This window comes from Lissotriton vulgaris, chromosome 1_2 (assembly GCF_964263255.1).
Source record: "Lissotriton vulgaris chromosome 1_2, aLisVul1.2, whole genome shotgun sequence".
In the NCBI taxonomy this organism is placed as follows: Eukaryota; Metazoa; Chordata; class Amphibia; order Caudata; family Salamandridae; genus Lissotriton; species Lissotriton vulgaris.
Genome location: NC_141686.1, coordinates 227,288,809 through 227,310,502, shown reverse-complemented (window position 1 = coordinate 227,310,502; position 21,694 = coordinate 227,288,809).

The window sequence follows — 21,694 nt, the reverse complement described above, 5'->3', positions numbered from 1 at the left end:
CCATAAAATTGCAGGCTACCATTGTTTCCACCATGAATTTCTTCATAGTGGCGGGCCATGGGATAGTTATGATCTTTGTTGGAGATGGCACGGAGGTGCTGTAGAATCCTAACTTTTAGGGGATGTTTGGTGCTGCCCACGTACTGGAGCCCACATGGGCATTCCAGTACTTAAACAGTGAACTCAGTATTGCAGTTTATTTGTTGATTGATGGTTCTAATCTGACCTGATCCTGTTCTGTAATTTTTGCATGATTTGCCATTGCGGTCACATTTACAGCTGCCACAAGTGGTGAAGCCATTCGGAATCGGAGGCCACTTCATTTTAGCCGATTCCTTGGGATAACTATGCACTAGTCTGTCTCTCAGAGATCGTGCCCGGCGATAGGTTATCTGAGGTCTATTGCCCACTAGTCCTCCCACAATTGGGTCAGATGTTACTAATTTCCAATTGGCTCTCATTATCCTTTCCAGGGCCCAAGCTCCCCTACTGTAGTTGGTGATCATCCGGGGTGCACTGGGTTGGCTCTTATTCTCCATTGCCTTCCTTTTGGAGTCACTCTTAGATATTCTAAATAGGACTTCTTCATGTTTTAGTTCCTGGACTTTAATCTGGGCAGTTTTTAATGTCTCCTCGCTGTATCCTTTCTGGCTAAAGCGTTCCATCATGGCCTTCTGTTCTTTATGAAAATCAATGTCGGTGCTGCAATTGCGGTGAGCCCTCAGTAACTCCCCGTAGGGGATACTTCTCTTAAGGGGAGTCGGATGGTGGCTCGCCGCATGCAGCACCGCATTTCCGGCTGTGGTCTTCCGGAACAGGCGCGTGGTCAGGTTGCCTTCTCTAATCTCTACTGCCACATCCAAAAATTCACAGTATGTGTTGCTGATCACATACGTGAACCTTAGATTGAGATCATTATTTCCTAGATGACTGATGTATTGTCTTGCTAGTGCTTCAGGGCCATTCCAGATTAAAAACAGATCGTCGATGTATCTGACCCACATCAAGATGTGGTCAGTATACATCTCGGACCCTTCAGCCCAGATGACCTGTTCCTCCCACCAGCCTAGGAAAAGATTCGCCAGGCTGGGGGCAAAACAAGTCCCCATCGCGGTCCCGGAGAGTTGTCGGTATACCGCCTTTTCAAACAAAAAAATGTTTTCCTGAAGACAAAATAACATCATTGTCTGAAGCATGGTATTATGCCCCCAACAATCCACATGTCGACTCCTCAAATAATGCATACATGGCTCTACACCTTTCACTTGATTAATACAAGTGTACAAAGAGCATACATCCATGCTGATCATATAGTATCCCTCCTCCCATTTTACATCATGCAGTCTTCTCAAAAAGTCTGTGCAGTACGAATTGAGATTTTGTACATATTCGTTCAGATACAGATCCAGGAATATGGATGTATTTTCCAGTAATCCTCCATTGGAGGATACGATCTGATGCCCTGGTGGTCTAGTGGGGTCTTTATGGATCTTGGGGAGGAAAGTAAGTATCAGCCCCGGTGGACGTGAAGGTCCTCCTCATGGTTGAGGCCTTCCGGGGTCTTGCTCTGTAGCCTCAAAATGTATTCAAATTCCAGGCATCACAGATGATGTTCCCAATCTCCTCCTGTATATATATATATATATATATATATATATATATATATATATATATATATATACATATATATATATATATTTTTTTTTATTTTTTTTGAGTTGATGTAAATATCTCACTTGCTTAGCTATTCTTTTTGACTGTGAATATGGAATTGATCAAAAATATGAAATGTTTGATAACGTTAATTGTTTTTAATGAGCACAATGCACTTTCACGACATCACCATTGCACAGCCATTGAACTAATGCAATTTGCACATTACAAAATGGCCACCATAATGTTGTGGTAAAGATGTCCCTCTTCTATGTTTATGGAGTGTGTAATTAACCAATGACTTTAAAATGGTGATTTTAATGGTACACTAACGTTACACTGACGAAGCCTGTGAAGGCGAAACGCTTCTGTAAGGGGTGAGGGGGGTTTTTGGTGATTAAAATTCTTGAAACGGATACCAGTGTGCCGGCCATTCTTTTTCTGAGACCACATGGATACAGAAAGCGTGCAGCGACATATATATATATATATTACCTACTGGCGATAGCCAGTAGGTATATATAGTTAGGATTTTTTTCCTATGGGACTTTTGAAAATTCTATGTCTAATAACTTTGGCGTTTGTGGACGGAATCGGCTGAAATTTTCAGGACAATGGCACATTTTGTTTCTGAGCAGCTCCTGAAAATTTGGGGGGGGTTCGTCAAGGGGGGGCCGAGAAAAAAGGGGGGTCCCAAAACGCGTTTTTCCCATGTTAATTTCCATAGGGCGGTTAAACTCACTTTTAGCCCGAACGGCTGAATAGATTTCCACGAAACTTGGCAAAATTGTAGGGACGGTTAGCCCGATGTGCCTTTGCTAGGTCTCAATATATGTGCTTCAGTGGATTTTGAGAAATTAACGTTTAAATCAAGATATATATCTGTAACAGCGCTCCGGGCAGCTATCCGGTTAGCGAACCTTTCGCGTATCGGAACTTTGCAAAGCGAAGCTGATTGGCTCTCCGGTGTCTGTCAACATTTTAAACAGTCCGGTGCGGCCGCCATCTTGTCTCTCGGTAGGATCGAGAGACAAGAGGAGGCCAAAACAAAGGGGGAAATGAAGGAAAGGGGGCAAGGTAGACCCCTCCTGACCCCCTAGGATTGATGAGGGGGATATTATAGAGCCACGCCGGGCCCAAAAAAAAAAAAAAAAATCCGATTTTTTCGCCGTAGAGATGCGTCTTGGTTCGCGAACCGGGCAGCTAACCGGGCAGCTAACCGGGAAGCTAACCGTCAGTGTAACCCAAAAAAAAAAAAAAAAAATCCGATTTTTTCGCCGTAGAGACGCGTCTTGGTTCGCGAACCGAGCAGCTAACCGGGCAGCTAACCGGGAAGCTAACCGGCAGTGTAACCCAAAAAAAAAAAAAAAAATCTGATTTTTTCGCCGTAGAGACGCGTCTTGGTACGCGAACCGGGCAGCTAACCGGGCAGCTAACCGGGAAGCTAACCGGCAGTGTAACGGGAGTCTGAGGAGTAGCTGATTGGCTGTCAATATTGTAAACAGTCCGGAGCGGCCGCCATCTTGTCTCTCGGTAGGATCGAGAGACAAGAGGATGCCAAAACAAAGGGGGAAATGAAGGAAAGAGGGCAAGGTAGACCCCTTCTGACCCCCTAGGATTTATGAGGGGGATATTATAAAGCCACATGGGGCCAAAAAAAAAAAAAAAAAAATCCGATTTTTTCGCCGTAGAGACGCGTCTTGGTACGCGAACTGGGCAGCTAACCGGGCAGCTACCGGGAAGCTAATCGGCAGTGTAACGGGAGTCTGAGGAGAAGCTGATTGGCTGTTATCATTGTAAACAGTCTGGTAGCCGCCATCTTGTCTCTCTGTGGGATCGAGAGACAAGAGGTGGAAAAAAAAAAGGTGTAAATGAATGAAAGGGGTAAGGCAGACCCCTCCTGAACCCCTAGGATTGATGAGGGGGCTATTAAAGTTACCTGGGGGGTGAAAAAAAAAAAAATTGCGATTTTCGCGGTAAAGGTGCTTCCTGGTACGTTAACCGGGCAGCTAACCGGCAGCGTAACGGGAGTCCGACATATTGTGTTTTTTGAACGTTTGTGATATGTGCACGTGTGAATTTTGTCTACTTAAGGTTAAAAAAATATATATATATCTTTAAGCGTGTTCTGGCGCGCTTACGTTTTGGGTTTGGTTTGCGCTGCAGAGACGATACGTCACGGTTATGCGATGCATCATGAGGCGTCTCACGGGCTACGTGATACGTCACTTAATAAAGAATATATTTTACAGCTATAGATATTAGCTTTTAAAAAACCAATGAAATTCACAGAAAAAACCATAGGTTATAGACCATATATAGTTAGGAATTTGCATTTACAAAACCATGAAAATTCACTGAAAAAACCATAGGTTATAGACCATATATAGTTAGGGATTAGCATTTAAAAAACCTTATTTTATTTGCACAAAACCATTGAAATTCCATATATAGTTAGTTGCACTAACTATATATCGCGGACCCGCAATCCACTGCTAATGATGTCACATATTACATCATTCATGACATGGTCAGTGACATCACTGATGACATCACTGATGACATCTCAAATGACATCACTGATGACATCACTGATGACAACACCCAGTGACTGTATGTTTCTGTAAAGTTAAAATATGTCTTACATATTGAAGAATGAGTGGATGTATAAGTGTCTGGATGAAGGATTTAGTAGGTGCATGACTGACTGTATGAGAGAATGATTAAATGTGTCTCACTGAGTGCATGGGTTAGTGATTAAAGTGTCTTAATTTGGCAATCAATATTTATGTTCTTCTGTAAACTGCTGCATGTTTAAATCAGTAGCTATATCAGTAACTATATGGGTTATTGAATGGTTGCCCAAGTATTTGTATGGGAGACTGAGTGTGTGTGTGGGTGGCTGGGAGGTGTATAACTCTGTGCATAGATGTGTGAGCGGTTGATTCCCTAGGTGTATGGGTTCAAAAGTGCATGTAGAAACAGCTGTATGGACAGTTGACTGTGTGCATGAGTATATTGGTGAGTGAATGGATATCTCAGTTCTACATGTCAAAGTAAGTACATATGTAAAACACACTCCATGTGAGAGTTGACATATATAAATAACTGAACATAAGAGTCAGTGAATGTGAGAGTGGCTGTATGAATCATTGTGAACTTGTATCAAGGATTGTATAAGAGAGTAAATATGTGTTAGTATATGTTTGAATAAGTAAGGTGTGTATAACTGTATAGTTAAGGAAATGGAGATGTGATTGATTCTTTGCATGACTGAATAGGTGTGTGAGTAACTCCATGGATGTGTGACAGTCTGTGAGTGCCTGTTTACACTGAGTGTATCAAAGGTTATATTAGAGTCTGAAGATGTATTATCACATAAATGATATCATCAGTGATGTAATCAGTAATGTCAAATGAGATGTCAGTGATGTCATCAGTGATGTCATTTGAGATGTCATCAGTGATGTCATCAGTGATGTCATTTGAGATGTCATCAGCGATATCATCAGTGATGTCACTGACCATGTCATGAATGATGTAATATGTGACATCATTAGCAGTGGATTGCGGGTCCGCGATATATAGTTAGTGCAACTAACTATATATGGAATTTCAATGGTTTTGTGCAAATAAAATAAGGTTTTTTAAATGCTAATCCCTAACTATATATGGTCTATAACCTATGGTTTTTTCAGTGAATTTTCATGGTTTTGTAAATGCAAATTCCTAACTATATATGGTCTATAACCTATGGTTTTTTCTGTGAATATATATATATGTATATATATATATATATATCCAACGTAAAAAGGTTTCCCCCAAGGAAGAGCCACGAAGCAGGTAGGTACCATTTCGCTTTAATTCAGGAAGCTACAGCAGAGGTGGCCGAACAGACACCTTGAATATCCATTGCCTGACGCGTTTCATGCTCGGCAGAGCATTTCTTCAGAGGCATATTGTCCTTTACCAGCGTGTGATCTGTATTCAAATTTATTAACTCCACCTGCCCCAGTGGGCGTTGGCTCACGCTGAGCCTGATGGTACTTGCAGTGTTTATCAGTCTTTAAGATCCGTTTAACACACGCGGTTGAAATTGACACAAGTGTTTCCACAGTGGGTTAGGGGAAAGTTCAACTCACGCTGTGCTGCATTTTGATGTCTCCTGAAAGCGACCTAACCTGCCAAAAGCGCCATAGTCGGGTGACTACAGCGCAGACCACATTCATGCGGCAGGGCTTCTTCCGCGGCCGGGAACAGCCGCAACAAATCCAACGTAAAAAGGTTTCCCCCAAGGAAGAGCCACGAAGCAGGTAGGTACCATTTCGCTTTAATTCAGGAAGCTACAGCAGAGGTGGCCGAACAGACACCTTGAATATCCATTGCCTGACGCGTTTCATGCTCGGCAGAGCATTTCTTCAGAGGCATATTGTCCTTTACCAGCGTGTGATCTGTATTCAAATTTATTAACTCCACCTGCCCCAGTGGGCGTTGGCTCACGCTGAGCCTGATGGTACTTGCAGTGTTTATCAGTCTTTAAGATCCGTTTAACACACGCGGTTGAAATTGACACAAGTGTTTCCACAGTGGGTTAGGGGAAAGTTCAACTCACGCTGTGCTGCATTTTGATGTCTCCTGAAAGCGACCTAACCTGCCAAAAGCGCCATAGTCGGGTGACTACAGCGCAGACCACATTCATGCGGCAGGGCTTCTTCCGCGGCCGGGAACAGCCGCAACAAATCCAACGTAAAAAGGTTTCCCCCAAGGAAGAGCCACGAAGCAGGTAGGTACCATTTCGCTTTAATTCAGGAAGCTACAGCAGAGGTGGCCGAACAGAGACCTTGAATATCCATTGCCTGACGCGTTTCATGCTCGGCAGAGCATTTCTTCAGAGGCATATTGTCCTTTACCAGCGTGTGATCTGTATTCAAATTTATTAACTCCACCTGCCCCAGTGGGCGTTGGCTCACGCTGAGCCTGATGGTACTTGCAGTGTTTATCAGTCTTTAAGATCCGTTTACCACACGCGGTTGAAATTGACACAAGTGTTTCCACAGTGGGTTAGGGGAAAGTTCAACTCACGCTGTGCTGCATTTTGATGTCTCCTGAAAGCGACCTAACCTGCCAAAAGCGCCATAGTCGGGTGACTACAGCGCAGACCACATTCATGCGGCAGGGCTTCTTCCGCGGCCGGGAACAGCCGCAACAAATCCAACGTAAAAAGGTTTCCCCCAAGGAAGAGCCACGAAGCAGGTAGGTACCATTTCGCTTTAATTCAGGAAGCTACAGCAGAGGTGGCCGAACAGACACCTTGAATATCCATTGCCTGACGCGTTTCATGCTCGGCAGAGCATTTCTTCAGAGGCATATTGTCCTTTACCAGCGTGTGATCTGTATTCAAATTTATTAACTCCACCTGCCCCAGTGGGCGTTGGCTCACGCTGAGCCTGATGGTACTTGCAGTGTTTATCAGTCTTTAAGATCCGTTTAACACACGCGGTTGAAATTGACACAAGTGTTTCCACAGTGGGTTAGGGGAAAGTTCAACTCACGCTGTGCTGCATTTTGATGTCTCCTGAAAGCGACCTAACCTGCCAAAAGCGCCATAGTCGGGTGACTACAGCGCAGACCACATTCATGCGGCAGGGCTTCTTCCGCGGCCGGGAACAGCCGCAACAAATCCAACGTAAAAAGGTTTCCCCCAAGGAAGAGCCACGAAGCAGGTAGGTACCATTTCGCTTTAATTCAGGAAGCTACAGCAGAGGTGGCCGAACAGACACCTTGAATATCCATTGCCTGACGCGTTTCATGCTCGGCAGAGCATTTCTTCAGAGGCATATTGTCCTTTACCAGCGTGTGATCTGTATTCAAATTTATTAACTCCACCTGCCCCAGTGGGCGTTGGCTCACGCTGAGCCTGATGGTACTTGCAGTGTTTATCAGTCTTTAAGATCCGTTTAACACACGCGGTTGAAATTGACACAAGTGTTTCCATAGTGGGTTAGGGGAAAGTTCAACTCACGCTGTGCTGCATTTTGATGTCTCCTGAAAGCGACCTAACCTGCCAAAAGCGCCATAGTCGGGTGACTACAGCGCAGACCACATTCATGCGGCAGGGCTTCTTCCGCGGCCGGGAACAGCCGCAACAAATCCAACGTAAAAAGGTTTCCCCCAAGGAAGAGCCACGAAGCAGGTAGGTACCATTTCGCTTTAATTCAGGAAGCTACAGCAGAGGTGGCCGAACAGACACCTTGAATATCTATTGCCTGACGCGTTTCATGCTCGGCAGAGCATTTCTTCAGAGGCATATTGTCCTTTACCAGCGTGTGATCTGTATTCAAATTTATTAACTCCACCTGCCCCAGTGGGCGTTGGCTCACGCTGAGCCTGATGGTACTTGCAGTGTTTATCAGTCTTTAAGATCCGTTTAACACACGCGGTTGAAATTGACACAAGTGTTTCCACAGTGGGTTAGGGGAAAGTTCAACTCACGCTGTGCTGCATTTTGATGTCTCCTGAAAGCGACCTAACCTGCCAAAAGCGCCATAGTCGGGTGACTACAGCGCAGACCACATTCATGCGGCAGGGCTTCTTCCGCGGCCGGGAACAGCCGCAACAAATCCAACGTAAAAAGGTTTCCCCCAAGGAAGAGCCACGAAGCAGGTAGGTACCATTTCGCTTTAATTCAGGAAGCTACAGCAGAGGTGGCCGAACAGACACCTTGAATATCCATTGCCTGACGCGTTTCATGCTCGGCAGAGCATTTCTTCAGAGGCATATTGTCCTTTACCAGCGTGTGATCTGTATTCAAATTTATTAACTCCACCTGCCCCAGTGGGCGTTGGCTCACGCTGAGCCTGATGGTACTTGCAGTGTTTATCAGTCTTTAAGATCCGTTTAACACACGCGGTTGAAATTGACACAAGTGTTTCCACAGTGGGTTAGGGGAAAGTTCAACTCACGCTGTGCTGCATTTTGATGTCTCCTGAAAGCGACCTAACCTGCCAAAAGCGCCATAGTCGGGTGACTACAGCGCAGACCACATTCATGCGGCAGGGCTTCTTCCGCGGCCGGGAACAGCCGCAACAAATCCAACGTAAAAAGGTTTCCCCCAAGGAAGAGCCACGAAGCAGGTAGGTACCATTTCGCTTTAATTCAGGAAGCTACAGCAGAGGTGGCCGAACAGACACCTTGAATATCCATTGCCTGACGCGTTTCATGCTCGGCAGAGCATTTCTTCAGAGGCATATTGTTCTTTACCAGCGTGTGATCTGTATTCAAATTTATTAACTCCACCTGCCCCAGTGGGCGTTGGCTCACGCTGAGCCTGATGGTACTTGCAGTGTTTATCAGTCTTTAAGATCCGTTTAACACACGCGGTTGAAATTGACACAAGTGTTTCCACAGTGGGTTAGGGGAAAGTTCAACTCACGCTGTGCTGCATTTTGATGTCTCCTGAAAGCGACCTAACCTGCCAAAAGCGCCATAGTCGGGTGACTACAGCGCAGACCACATTCATGCGGCAGGGCTTCTTCCGCGGCCGGGAACAGCCGCAACAAATCCAACGTAAAAAGGTTTCCCCCAAGGAAGAGCCACGAAGCAGGTAGGTACCATTTCGCTTTAATTCAGGAAGCTACAGCAGAGGTGGCCGAACAGACACCTTGAATATCCATTGCCTGACGCGTTTCATGCTCGGCAGAGCATTTCTTCAGAGGCATATTGTCCTTTACCAGCGTGTGATCTGTATTCAAATTTATTAACTCCACCTGCCCCAGTGGGCGTTGGCTCACGCTGAGCCTGATGGTACTTGCAGTGTTTATCAGTCTTTAAGATCCGTTTAACACACGCGGTTGAAATTGACACAAGTGTTTCCACAGTGGGTTAGGGGAAAGTTCAACTCACGCTGTGCTGCATTTTGATGTCTCCTGAAAGCGACCTAACCTGTCAAAAGCGCCATAGTCGGGTGACTACAGCGCAGACCACATTCATGCGGCAGGGCTTCTTCCGCGGCCGGGAACAGCCGCAACAAATCCAACGTAAAAAGGTTTCCCCCAAGGAAGAGCCACGAAGCAGGTAGGTACCATTTCGCTTTAATTCAGGAAGCTACAGCAGAGGTGGCCGAACAGACACCTTGAATATCCATTGCCTGACGCGTTTCATGCTCGGCAGAGCATTTCTTCAGAGGCATATTGTCCTTTACCAGCGTGTGATCTGTATTCAAATTTATTAACTCCACCTGCCCCAGTGGGCGTTGGCTCACGCTGAGCCTGATGGTACTTGCAGTGTTTATCAGTCTTTAAGATCCGTTTAACACACGCGGTTGAAATTGACACAAGTGTTTCCACAGTGGGTTAGGGGAAAGTTCAACTCACGCTGTGCTGCATTTTGATGTCTCCTGAAAGCGACCTAACCTGCCAAAAGCGCCATAGTCGGGTGACTACAGCGCAGACCACATTCATGCGGCAGGGCTTCTTCCGCGGCCGGGAACAGCCGCAACAAATCCAACGTAAAAAGGTTTCCCCCAAGGAAGAGCCACGAAGCAGGTAGGTACCATTTCGCTTTAATTCAGGAAGCTACAGCAGAGGTGGCCGAACAGACACCTTGAATATCCATTGCCTGACGCGTTTCATGCTCGGCAGAGCATTTCTTCAGAGGCATATTGTCCTTTACCAGCGTGTGATCTGTATTCAAATTTATTAACTCCACCTGCCCCAGTGGGCGTTGGCTCACGCTGAGCCTGATGGTACTTGCAGTGTTTATCAGTCTTTAAGATCCGTTTAACACACGCGGTTGAAATTGACACAAGTGTTTCCACAGTGGGTTAGGGGAAAGTTCAACTCACGCTGTGCTGCATTTTGATGTCTCCTGAAAGCGACCTAACCTGCCAAAAGCGCCATAGTCGGGTGACTACAGCGCAGACCACATTCATGCGGCAGGGCTTCTTCCGCGGCCGGGAACAGCCGCAACAAATCCAACGTAAAAAGGTTTCCCCCAAGGAAGAGCCACGAAGCAGGTAGGTACCATTTCGCTTTAATTCAGGAAGCTACAGCAGAGGTGGCCGAACAGACACCTTGAATATCCATTGCCTGACGCGTTTCATGCTCGGCAGAGCATTTCTTCAGAGGCATATTGTCCTTTACCAGCGTGTGATCTGTATTCAAATTTATTAACTCCACCTGCCCCAGTGGGCGTTGGCTCACGCTGAGCCTGATGGTACTTGCAGTGTTTATCAGTCTTTAAGATCCGTTTAACACACGCGGTTGAAATTGACACAAGTGTTTCCACAGTGGGTTAGGGGAAAGTTCAACTCACGCTGTGCTGCATTTTGATGTCTCCTGAAAGCGACCTAACCTGCCAAAAGCGCCATAGTCGGGTGACTACAGCGCAGACCACATTCATGCGGCAGGGCTTCTTCCGCAGCCGGGAACAGCCGCAACAAATCCAACGTAAAAAGGTTTCCCCCAAGGAAGAGCCACGAAGCAGGTAGGTACCATTTCGCTTTAATTCAGGAAGCTACAGCAGAGGTGGCCGAACAGACACCTTGAATATCCATTGCCTGACGCGTTTCATGCTCGGCAGAGCATTTCTTCAGAGGCATATTGTCCTTTACCAGCGTGTGATCTGTATTCAAATTTATTAACTCCACCTGCCCCAGTGGGCGTTGGCTCACGCTGAGCCTGATGGTACTTGCAGTGTTTATCAGTCTTTAAGATCCGTTTAACACACGCGGTTGAAATTGACACAAGTGTTTCCACAGTGGGTTAGGGGAAAGTTCAACTCACGCTGTGCTGCATTTTGATGTCTCCTGAAAGCGACCTAACCTGCCAAAAGCGCCATAGTCGGGTGACTACAGCGCAGACCACATTCATGCGGCAGGGCTTCTTCCGCGGCCGGGAACAGCCGCAACAAATCCAACGTAAAAAGGTTTCCCCCAAGGAAGAGCCACGAAGCAGGTAGGTACCATTTCGCTTTAATTCAGGAAGCTACAGCAGAGGTGGCCGAACAGACACCTTGAATATCCATTGCCTGACGCGTTTCATGCTCGGCAGAGCATTTCTTCAGAGGCATATTGTCCTTTACCAGCGTGTGATCTGTATTCAAATTTATTAACTCCACCTGCCCCAGTGGGCGTTGGCTCACGCTGAGCCTGATGGTACTTGCAGTGTTTATCAGTCTTTAAGATCCGTTTAACACACGCGGTTGAAATTGACACAAGTGTTTCCACAGTGGGTTAGGGGAAAGTTCAACTCACGCTGTGCTGCATTTTGATGTCTCCTGAAAGCGACCTAACCTGCCAAAAGCGCCATAGTCGGGTGACTACAGCGCAGACCACATTCATGCGGCAGGGCTTCTTCCGCGGCCGGGAACAGCCGCAACAAATCCAACGTAAAAAGGTTTCCCCCAAGGAAGAGCCACGAAGCAGGTAGGTACCATTTCGCTTTAATTCAGGAAGCTACAGCAGAGGTGGCCGAACAGACACCTTGAATATCCATTGCCTGACGCGTTTCATGCTCGGCAGAGCATTTCTTCAGAGGCATATTGTCCTTTACCAGCGTGTGATCTGTATTCAAATTTATTAACTCCACCTGCCCCAGTGGGCGTTGGCTCACGCTGAGCCTGATGGTACTTGCAGTGTTTATCAGTCTTTAAGATCCGTTTAACACACGCGGTTGAAATTGACACAAGTGTTTCCACAGTGGGTTAGGGGAAAGTTCAACTCACGCTGTGCTGCATTTTGATGTCTCCTGAAAGCGACCTAACCTGCCAAAAGCGCCATAGTCGGGTGACTACAGCGCAGACCACATTCATGCGGCAGGGCTTCTTCCGCGGCCGGGAACAGCCGCAACAAATCCAACGTAAAAAGGTTTCCCCCAAGGAAGAGCCACGAAGCAGGTAGGTACCATTTCGCTTTAATTCAGGAAGCTACAGCAGAGGTGGCCGAACAGACACCTTGAATATCCATTGCCTGACGCGTTTCATGCTCGGCAGAGCATTTCTTCAGAGGCATATTGTCCTTTACCAGCGTGTGATCTGTATTCAAATTTATTAACTCCACCTGCCCCAGTGGGCGTTGGCTCACGCTGAGCCTGAAGGTACTTGCAGTGTTTATCAGTCTTTAAGATCCGTTTAACACACGCGGTTGAAATTGACACAAGTGTTTCCACAGTGGGTTAGGGGAAAGTTCAACTCACGCTGTGCTGCATTTTGATGTCTCCTGAAAGCGACCTAACCTGCCAAAAGCGCCATAGTCGGGTGACTACAGCGCAGACCACATTCATGCGGCAGGGCTTCTTCCGCGGCCGGGAACAGCCGCAACAAATCCAACGTAAAAAGGTTTCCCCCAAGGAAGAGCCACGAAGCAGGTAGGTACCATTTCGCTTTAATTCAGGAAGCTACAGCAGAGGTGGCCGAACAGACACCTTGAATATCCATTGCCTGACGCGTTTCATGCTCGGCAGAGCATTTCTTCAGAGGCATATTGTCCTTTACCAGCGTGTGATCTGTATTCAAATTTATTAACTCCACCTGCCCCAGTGGGCGTTGGCTCACGCTGAGCCTGATGGTACTTGCAGTGTTTATCAGTCTTTAAGATCCGTTTAACACACGCGGTTGAAATTGACACAAGTGTTTCCACAGTGGGTTAGGGGAAAGTTCAACTCACGCTGTGCTGCATTTTGATGTCTCCTGAAAGCGACCTAACCTGCCAAAAGCGCCATAGTCGGGTGACTACAGCGCAGACCACATTCATGCGGCAGGGCTTCTTCCGCGGCCGGGAACAGCCGCAACAAATCCAACGTAAAAAGGTTTCCCCCAAGGAAGAGCCACGAAGCAGGTAGGTACCATTTCGCTTTAATTCAGGAAGCTACAGCAGAGGTGGCCGAACAGACACCTTGAATATCCATTGCCTGACGCGTTTCATGCTCGGCAGAGCATTTCTTCAGAGGCATATTGTCCTTTACCAGCGTGTGATCTGTATTCAAATTTATTAACTCCACCTGCCCCAGTGGGCGTTGGCTCACGCTGAGCCTGATGGTACTTGCAGTGTTTATCAGTCTTTAAGATCCGTTTAACACACGCGGTTGAAATTGACACAAGTGTTTCCACAGTGGGTTAGGGGAAAGTTCAACTCACGCTGTGCTGCATTTTGATGTCTCCTGAAAGCGACCTAACCTGCCAAAAGCGCCATAGTCGGGTGACTACAGCGCAGACCACATTCATGCGGCAGGGCTTCTTCCGCGGCCGGGAACAGCCGCAACAAATCCAACGTAAAAAGGTTTCCCCCAAGGAAGAGCCACGAAGCAGGTAGGTACCATTTCGCTTTAATTCAGGAAGCTACAGCAGAGGTGGCCGAACAGACACCTTGAATATCCATTGCCTGACGCGTTTCATGCTCGGCAGAGCATTTCTTCAGAGGCATATTGTCCTTTACCAGCGTGTGATCTGTATTCAAATTTATTAACTCCACCTGCCCCAGTGGGCGTTGGCTCACGCTGAGCCTGATGGTACTTGCAGTGTTTATCAGTCTTTAAGATCCGTTTAACACACGCGGTTGAAATTGACACAAGTGTTTCCACAGTGGGTTAGGGGAAAGTTCAACTCACGCTGTGCTGCATTTTGATGTCTCCTGAAAGCGACCTAACCTGCCAAAAGCGCCATAGTCGGGTGACTACAGCGCAGACCACATTCATGCGGCAGGGCTTCTTCCGCGGCCGGGAACAGCCGCAACAAATCCAACGTAAAAAGGTTTCCCCCAAGGAAGAGCCACGAAGCAGGTAGGTACCATTTCGCTTTAATTCAGGAAGCTACAGCAGAGGTGGCCGAACAGACACCTTGAATATCCATTGCCTGACGCGTTTCATGCTCGGCAGAGCATTTCTTCAGAGGCATATTGTCCTTTACCAGCGTGTGATCTGTATTCAAATTTATTAACTCCACCTGCCCCAGTGGGCGTTGGCTCACGCTGAGCCTGATGGTACTTGCAGTGTTTATCAGTCTTTAAGATCCGTTTAACACACGCGGTTGAAATTGACACAAGTGTTTCCACAGTGGGTTAGGGGAAAGTTCAACTCACGCTGTGCTGCATTTTGATGTCTCCTGAAAGCGACCTAACCTGCCAAAAGCGCCATAGTCGGGTGACTACAGCGCAGACCACATTCATGCGGCAGGGCTTCTTCCGCGGCCGGGAACAGCCGCAACAAATCCAACGTAAAAAGGTTTCCCCCAAGGAAGAGCCACGAAGCAGGTAGGTACCATTTCGCTTTAATTCAGGAAGCTACAGCAGAGGTGGCCGAACAGACACCTTGAATATCCATTGCCTGACGCGTTTCATGCTCGGCAGAGCATTTCTTCAGAGGCATATTGTCCTTTACCAGCGTGTGATCTGTATTCAAATTTATTAACTCCACCTGCCCCAGTGGGCGTTGGCTCACGCTGAGCCTGATGGTACTTGCAGTGTTTATCAGTCTTTAAGATCCGTTTAACACACGCGGTTGAAATTGACACAAGTGTTTCCACAGTGGGTTAGGGGAAAGTTCAACTCACGCTGTGCTGCATTTTGATGTCTCCTGAAAGCGACCTAACCTGCCAAAAGCGCCATAGTCGGGTGACTACAGCGCAGACCACATTCATGCGGCAGGGCTTCTTCCGCAGCCGGGAACAGCCGCAACAAATCCAACGTAAAAAGGTTTCCCCCAAGGAAGAGCCACGAAGCAGGTAGGTACCATTTCGCTTTAATTCAGGAAGCTACAGCAGAGGTGGCCGAACAGACACCTTGAATATCCATTGCCTGACGCGTTTCATGCTCGGCAGAGCATTTCTTCAGAGGCATATTGTCCTTTACCAGCGTGTGATCTGTATTCAAATTTATTAACTCCACCTGCCCCAGTGGGCGTTGGCTCACGCTGAGCCTGATGGTACTTGCAGTGTTTATCAGTCTTTAAGATCCGTTTAACACACGCGGTTGAAATTGACACAAGTGTTTCCACAGTGGGTTAGGGGAAAGTTCAACTCACGCTGTGCTGCATTTTGATGTCTCCTGAAAGCGACCTAACCTGCCAAAAGCGCCATAGTCGGGTGACTACAGCGCAGACCACATTCATGCGGCAGGGCTTCTTCCGCGGCCGGGAACAGCCGCAACAAATCCAACGTAAAAAGGTTTCCCCCAAGGAAGAGCCACGAAGCAGGTAGGTACCATTTCGCTTTAATTCAGGAAGCTACAGCAGAGGTGGCCGAACAGACACCTTGAATATCCATTGCCTGACGCGTTTCATGCTCGGCAGAGCATTTCTTCAGAGGCATATTGTCCTTTACCAGCGTGTGATCTGTATTCAAATTTATTAACTCCACCTGCCCCAGTGGGCGTTGGCTCACGCTGAGCCTGATGGTACTTGCAGTGTTTATCAGTCTTTAAGATCCGTTTAACACACGCGGTTGAAATTGACACAAGTGTTTCCACAGTGGGTTAGGGGAAAGTTCAACTCACGCTGTGCTGCATTTTGATGTCTCCTGAAAGCGACCTAACCTGCCAAAAGCGCCATAGTCGGGTGACTACAGCGCAGACCACATTCATGCGGCAGGGCTTCTTCCGCGGCCGGGAACAGCCGCAACAAATCCAACGTAAAAAGGTTTCCCCCAAGGAAGAGCCACGAAGCAGGTAGGTACCATTTCGCTTTAATTCAGGAAGCTACAGCAGAGGTGGCCGAACAGACACCTTGAATATCCATTGCCTGACGCGTTTCATGCTCGGCAGAGCATTTCTTCAGAGGCATATTGTCCTTTACCAGCGTGTGATCTGTATTCAAATTTATTAACTCCACCTGCCCCAGTGGGCGTTGGCTCACGCTGAGCCTGATGGTACTTGCAGTGTTTATCAGTCTTTAAGATCCGTTTAACACACGCGGTTGAAATTGACACAAGTGTTTCCACAGTGGGTTAGGGGAAAGTTCAACTCACGCTGTGCTGCATTTTGATGTCTCCTGAAAGCGACCTAACCTGCCAAAAGCGCCATAGTCGGGTGACTACAGCGCAGACCACATTCATGCGGCAGGGCTTCTTCCGCGGCCGGGAACAGCCGCAACAAATCCAACGTAAAAAGGTTTCCCCCAAGGAAGAGCCACGAAGCAGGTAGGTACCATTTCGCTTTAATTCAGGAAGCTACAGCAGAGGTGGCCGAACAGACACCTTGAATATCCATTGCCTGACGCGTTTCATGCTCGGCAGAGCATTTCTTCAGAGGCATATTGTCCTTTACCAGCGTGTGATCTGTATTCAAATTTATTAACTCCACCTGCCCCAGTGGGCGTTGGCTCACGCTGAGCCTGATGGTACTTGCAGTGTTTATCAGTCTTCAAGATCCGTTTAACACACGCGGTTGAAATTGACACAAGTGTTTCCACAGTGGGTTAGGGGAAAGTTCAACTCACGCTGTGCTGCATTTTGATGTCTCCTGAAAGCGACCTAACCTGCCAAAAGCGCCATAGTCGGGTGACTACAGCGCAGACCACATTCATGCGGCAGGGCTTCTTCCGCGGCCGGGAACAGCCGCAACAAATCCAACGTAAAAAGGTTTCCCCCAAGGAAGAGCCACGAAGCAGGTAGGTACCATTTCGCTTTAATTCAGGAAGCTACAGCAGAGGTGGCCGAACAGACACCTTGAATATCCATTGCCTGACGCGTTTCATGCTCGGCAGAGCATTTCTTCAGAGGCATATTGTCCTTTACCAGCGTGTGATCTGTATTCAAATTTATTAACTCCACCTGCCCCAGTGGGCGTTGGCTCACGCTGAGCCTGATGGTACTTGCAGTGTTTATCAGTCTTTAAGATCCGTTTAACACACGCGGTTGAAATTGACACAAGTGTTTCCACAGTGGGTTAGGGGAAAGTTCAACTCACGCTGTGCTGCATTTTGATGTCTCCTGAAAGCGACCTAACCTGCCAAAAGCGCCATAGTCGGGTGACTACAGCGCAGACCACATTCATGCGGCAGGGCTTCTTCCGCGGCCGGGAACAGCCGCAACAAATCCAACGTAAAAAGGTTTCCCCCAAGGAAGAGCCACGAAGCAGGTAGGTACCATTTCGCTTTAATTCAGGAAGCTACAGCAGAGGTGGCCGAACAGACACCTTGAATATCCATTGCCTGACGCGTTTCATGCTCGGCAGAGCATTTCTTCAGAGGCATATTGTCCTTTACCAGCGTGTGATCTGTATTCAAATTTATTAACTCCACCTGCCCCAGTGGGCGTTGGCTCACGCTGAGCCTGATGGTACTTGCAGTGTTTATCAGTCTTTAAGATCCGTTTAACACACGCGGTTGAAATTGACACAAGTGTTTCCACAGTGGGTTAGGGGAAAGTTCAACTCACGCTGTGCTGCATTTTGATGTCTCCTGAAAGCGACCTAACCTGCCAAAAGCGCCATAGTCGGGTGACTACAGCGCAGACCACATTCATGCGGCAGGGCTTCTTCCGCGGCCGGGAACAGCCGCAACAAATCCAACGTAAAAAGGTTTCCCCCAAGGAAGAGCCACGAAGCAGGTAGGTACCATTTCGCTTTAATTCAGGAAGCTACAGCAGAGGTGGCCGAACAGACACCTTGAATATCCATTGCCTGACGCGTTTCATGCTCGGCAGAGCATTTCTTCAGAGGCATATTGTCCTTTACCAGCGTGTGATCTGTATTCAAATTTATTAACTCCACCTGCCCCAGTGGGCGTTGGCTCACGCTGAGCCTGATGGTACTTGCAGTGTTTATCAGTCTTTAAGATCCGTTTAACACACGCGGTTGAAATTGACACAAGTGTTTCCACAGTGGGTTAGGGGAAAGTTCAACTCACGCTGTGCTGCATTTTGATGTCTCCTGAAAGCGACCTAACCTGCCAAAAGCGCCATAGTCGGGTGACTACAGCGCAGACCACATTCATGCGGCAGGGCTTCTTCCGCGGCCGGGAACAGCCGCAACAAATCCAACGTAAAAAGGTTTCCCCCAAGGAAGAGCCACGAAGCAGGTAGGTACCATTTCGCTTTAATTCAGGAAGCTACAGCAGAGGTGGCCGAACAGACACCTTGAATATCCATTGCCTGACGCGTTTCATGCTCGGCAGAGCATTTCTTCAGAGGCATATTGTCCTTTACCAGCGTGTGATCTGTATTCAAATTTATTAACTCCACCTGCCCCAGTGGGCGTTGGCTCACGCTGAGCCTGATGGTACTTGCAGTGTTTATCAGTCTTTAAGATCCGTTTAACACACGCGGTTGAAATTGACACAAGTGTTTCCACAGTGGGTTAGGGGAAAGTTCAACTCACGCTGTGCTGCATTTTGATGTCTCCTGAAAGCGACCTAACCTGCCAAAAGCGCCATAGTCGGGTGACTACAGCGCAGACCACATTCATGCGGCAGGGCTTCTTCCGCGGCCGGGAACAGCCGCAACAAATCCAACGTAAAAAGGTTTCCCCCAAGGAAGAGCCACGAAGCAGGTAGGTACCATTTCGCTTTAATTCAGGAAGCTACAGCAGAGGTGGCCGAACAGACACCTTGAATATCCATTGCCTGACGCGTTTCATGCTCGGCAGAGCATTTCTTCAGAGGCATATTGTCCTTTACCACCTGGGGCAGGTGGAGTTAATAAATTTGAATACAGATCACACGCTGATCAGACTTTGACAAACTCCTGAGGCACAGCCGGGAGCAGCTTGCGTCATTGCACACTTTTGTGCTTTTAAAATTGTGAAACTTAGTAATTTTTAACACTTCACCTACCTATTCCTCTCACAACTCTAGTGTGCAGGAACCTCCCCACGAGTAAAAACGAGCGCTAGCAAAGGCGAAATCGCCCATTCTTCCATCGCCATTACCCTCGCCCTGACCTGGGACACGCCCACTCAGAGGCCACGCCCCCCGCTAGTGTTTAAAAGGCGCGCTGATTAGCAAGTGCGCTGATCAGACTTTGACAAACTCCTGAGGCACAGCCGGGAGCAGCTTGCGTCATTGTACACTTTTGTGCTTTTAAAATTGTGAAACTTTGTAATTTTTAACACTTCACCTACCTATTCCTCTCACAACTCTAGTGTGCAGGAACCTCCCCACGAGTAAAAACGAGCGCTAGCAAAGGCGAAATCGCCCATTCTTCCATCGCCATTACCCTCGCCCTGACCTGGGACACGCCCACTCAGAGGCCACGCCCCCGCTAGTGTTTAAAAGGCGCGCTGATTAGCAAGTGCGCTGATCAGACTTTGACAAACTCCTGAGGCACAGCCGGGAGCAGCTTGCGTCATTGCACACTTTTGTGCTTTTAAAATTGTGAAACTTAGTAATTTTTAACACTTCACCTACCTATTCCTCTCACAACTCTAGTGTGCAGGAACCTCCCCACGAGTAAAAACGAGCGCTAGCAAAGGCGAAATCGCCCATTCTTCCATCGCCATTACCCTCGCCCTGACCTGGGACACGCCCACTCAGAGGCCACGCCCCCCGCTAGTGTTTAAAAGGCGCGCTGATTAGCAAGTGCGCTGATCAGACTTTGACAAACTCCTGAGGCACAGCCGGGAGCAGCTTGTGTCATTGCACACTTTTGTGCTTTTAAAATTGTGAAACTTTGTAATTTTTAACACTTCACCTACCTATTCCTCTCACAACTCTAGTGTGCAGGAACCTCCCCACGAGTAAAAACGAGCGCTAGCAAAGGCGAAATCGCCCATTCTTCCATCGCCATTACCCTCGCCCTGACCTGGGATACGCCCACTCAGAGGCCACGCCCCCTCCCTTCGTTTTCCCACCATAAAAATGTACAAGCACCGGAAGCGCAGCGGACGAGCGCAGCGGGCGCGACGATTGCGCGCCGAAGACGCGCCTAAGACAAGCCCGTCTGCGCCCGTCCGCGACCTGCCGGGACCAGGGCCAGACCACGCTGCCCGCCCCTTTGTCTACTCCAGGTCTGTCCTCTTGAGTTATCGAAACAAGGAACAGAGCTTGTTACCAAGGGACACTATTAATCGACTCTGCGCATTCGGTATTCTGTCTCAGGGCTGTCATCTGACTACTCCTGCCCTAGAACACACTCAAAGAGACCCGCAAATTCCATCGCTCACTATCTTCTATCTAAACACTCGCTCCCTGCCAAAACATCAGTTGGATGTTTTCCTTCTGCTGGACACGGAGAAACCAGATATTCTCCTACTCACGGAGACATGGTTAACTCCCAACTCCGCCCCTGATATAATAGCGGCGCTCCCACCTAACTATTATATCATCCACGCAGATCGTGTCAGCGGGAAAGGGGGAGGAGTTGCAGCTATTATCCGTTCCAACTTGATTGTCACCTCCCTTACCGGCCTTTCACTGGATAACACAGACAACCTTGTGCTGAAAATTACTACCTCCCAATCGACAATTGCGTGTGTACTATTGTACAGACCCCCGACCCCGATGCCATCATTTCCTATGAATCTGGCTGACCAACTTGCTAACTTAGCACTTGAACATCCTAAGATTTTCCTAATAGGAGATTTAAACTACTGGTACAAAGACCCCCTGGAAGGCCCACAATCGGCCGAACTGACTGACCTTCTATCCAACCTAAATTTCAATCAATTATTTTCATCCGCCACCCACTGCAAAGGTCACATCCTAGACCAGGTGTGGTCTAATACCACCTGTACAACTGCCCCAACCATACTACCTTGCCTCTGGTCCGATCACGCACTCCTTCAATTTAAACTATGTATCGCCCCTGCCACCACTACCGCATTAGGCGGAGGCGGGTTAGCCAGGAACTGGAATACAATGAACAAAACAGCATTTCTAGAGTCATTAGCCAATACCATCCCTCCCCCTCAAGATGAGATCGATCTCTCAGTATCCATGCTCACCAACTGGCTAAACACGGCCAGTGATCTCCATGTCCCTTTTAAAAAAATCAGACTGGCACGACGTGCCGATGCCAACCGCTGGTTTTCCACTGATCTAAAAGTGAGGAAACTGGCCCTACGGCAATTAGAACGTCACTGGCGTCGCAACTACGACCCTGATTTAAAAAGGACCTTTAT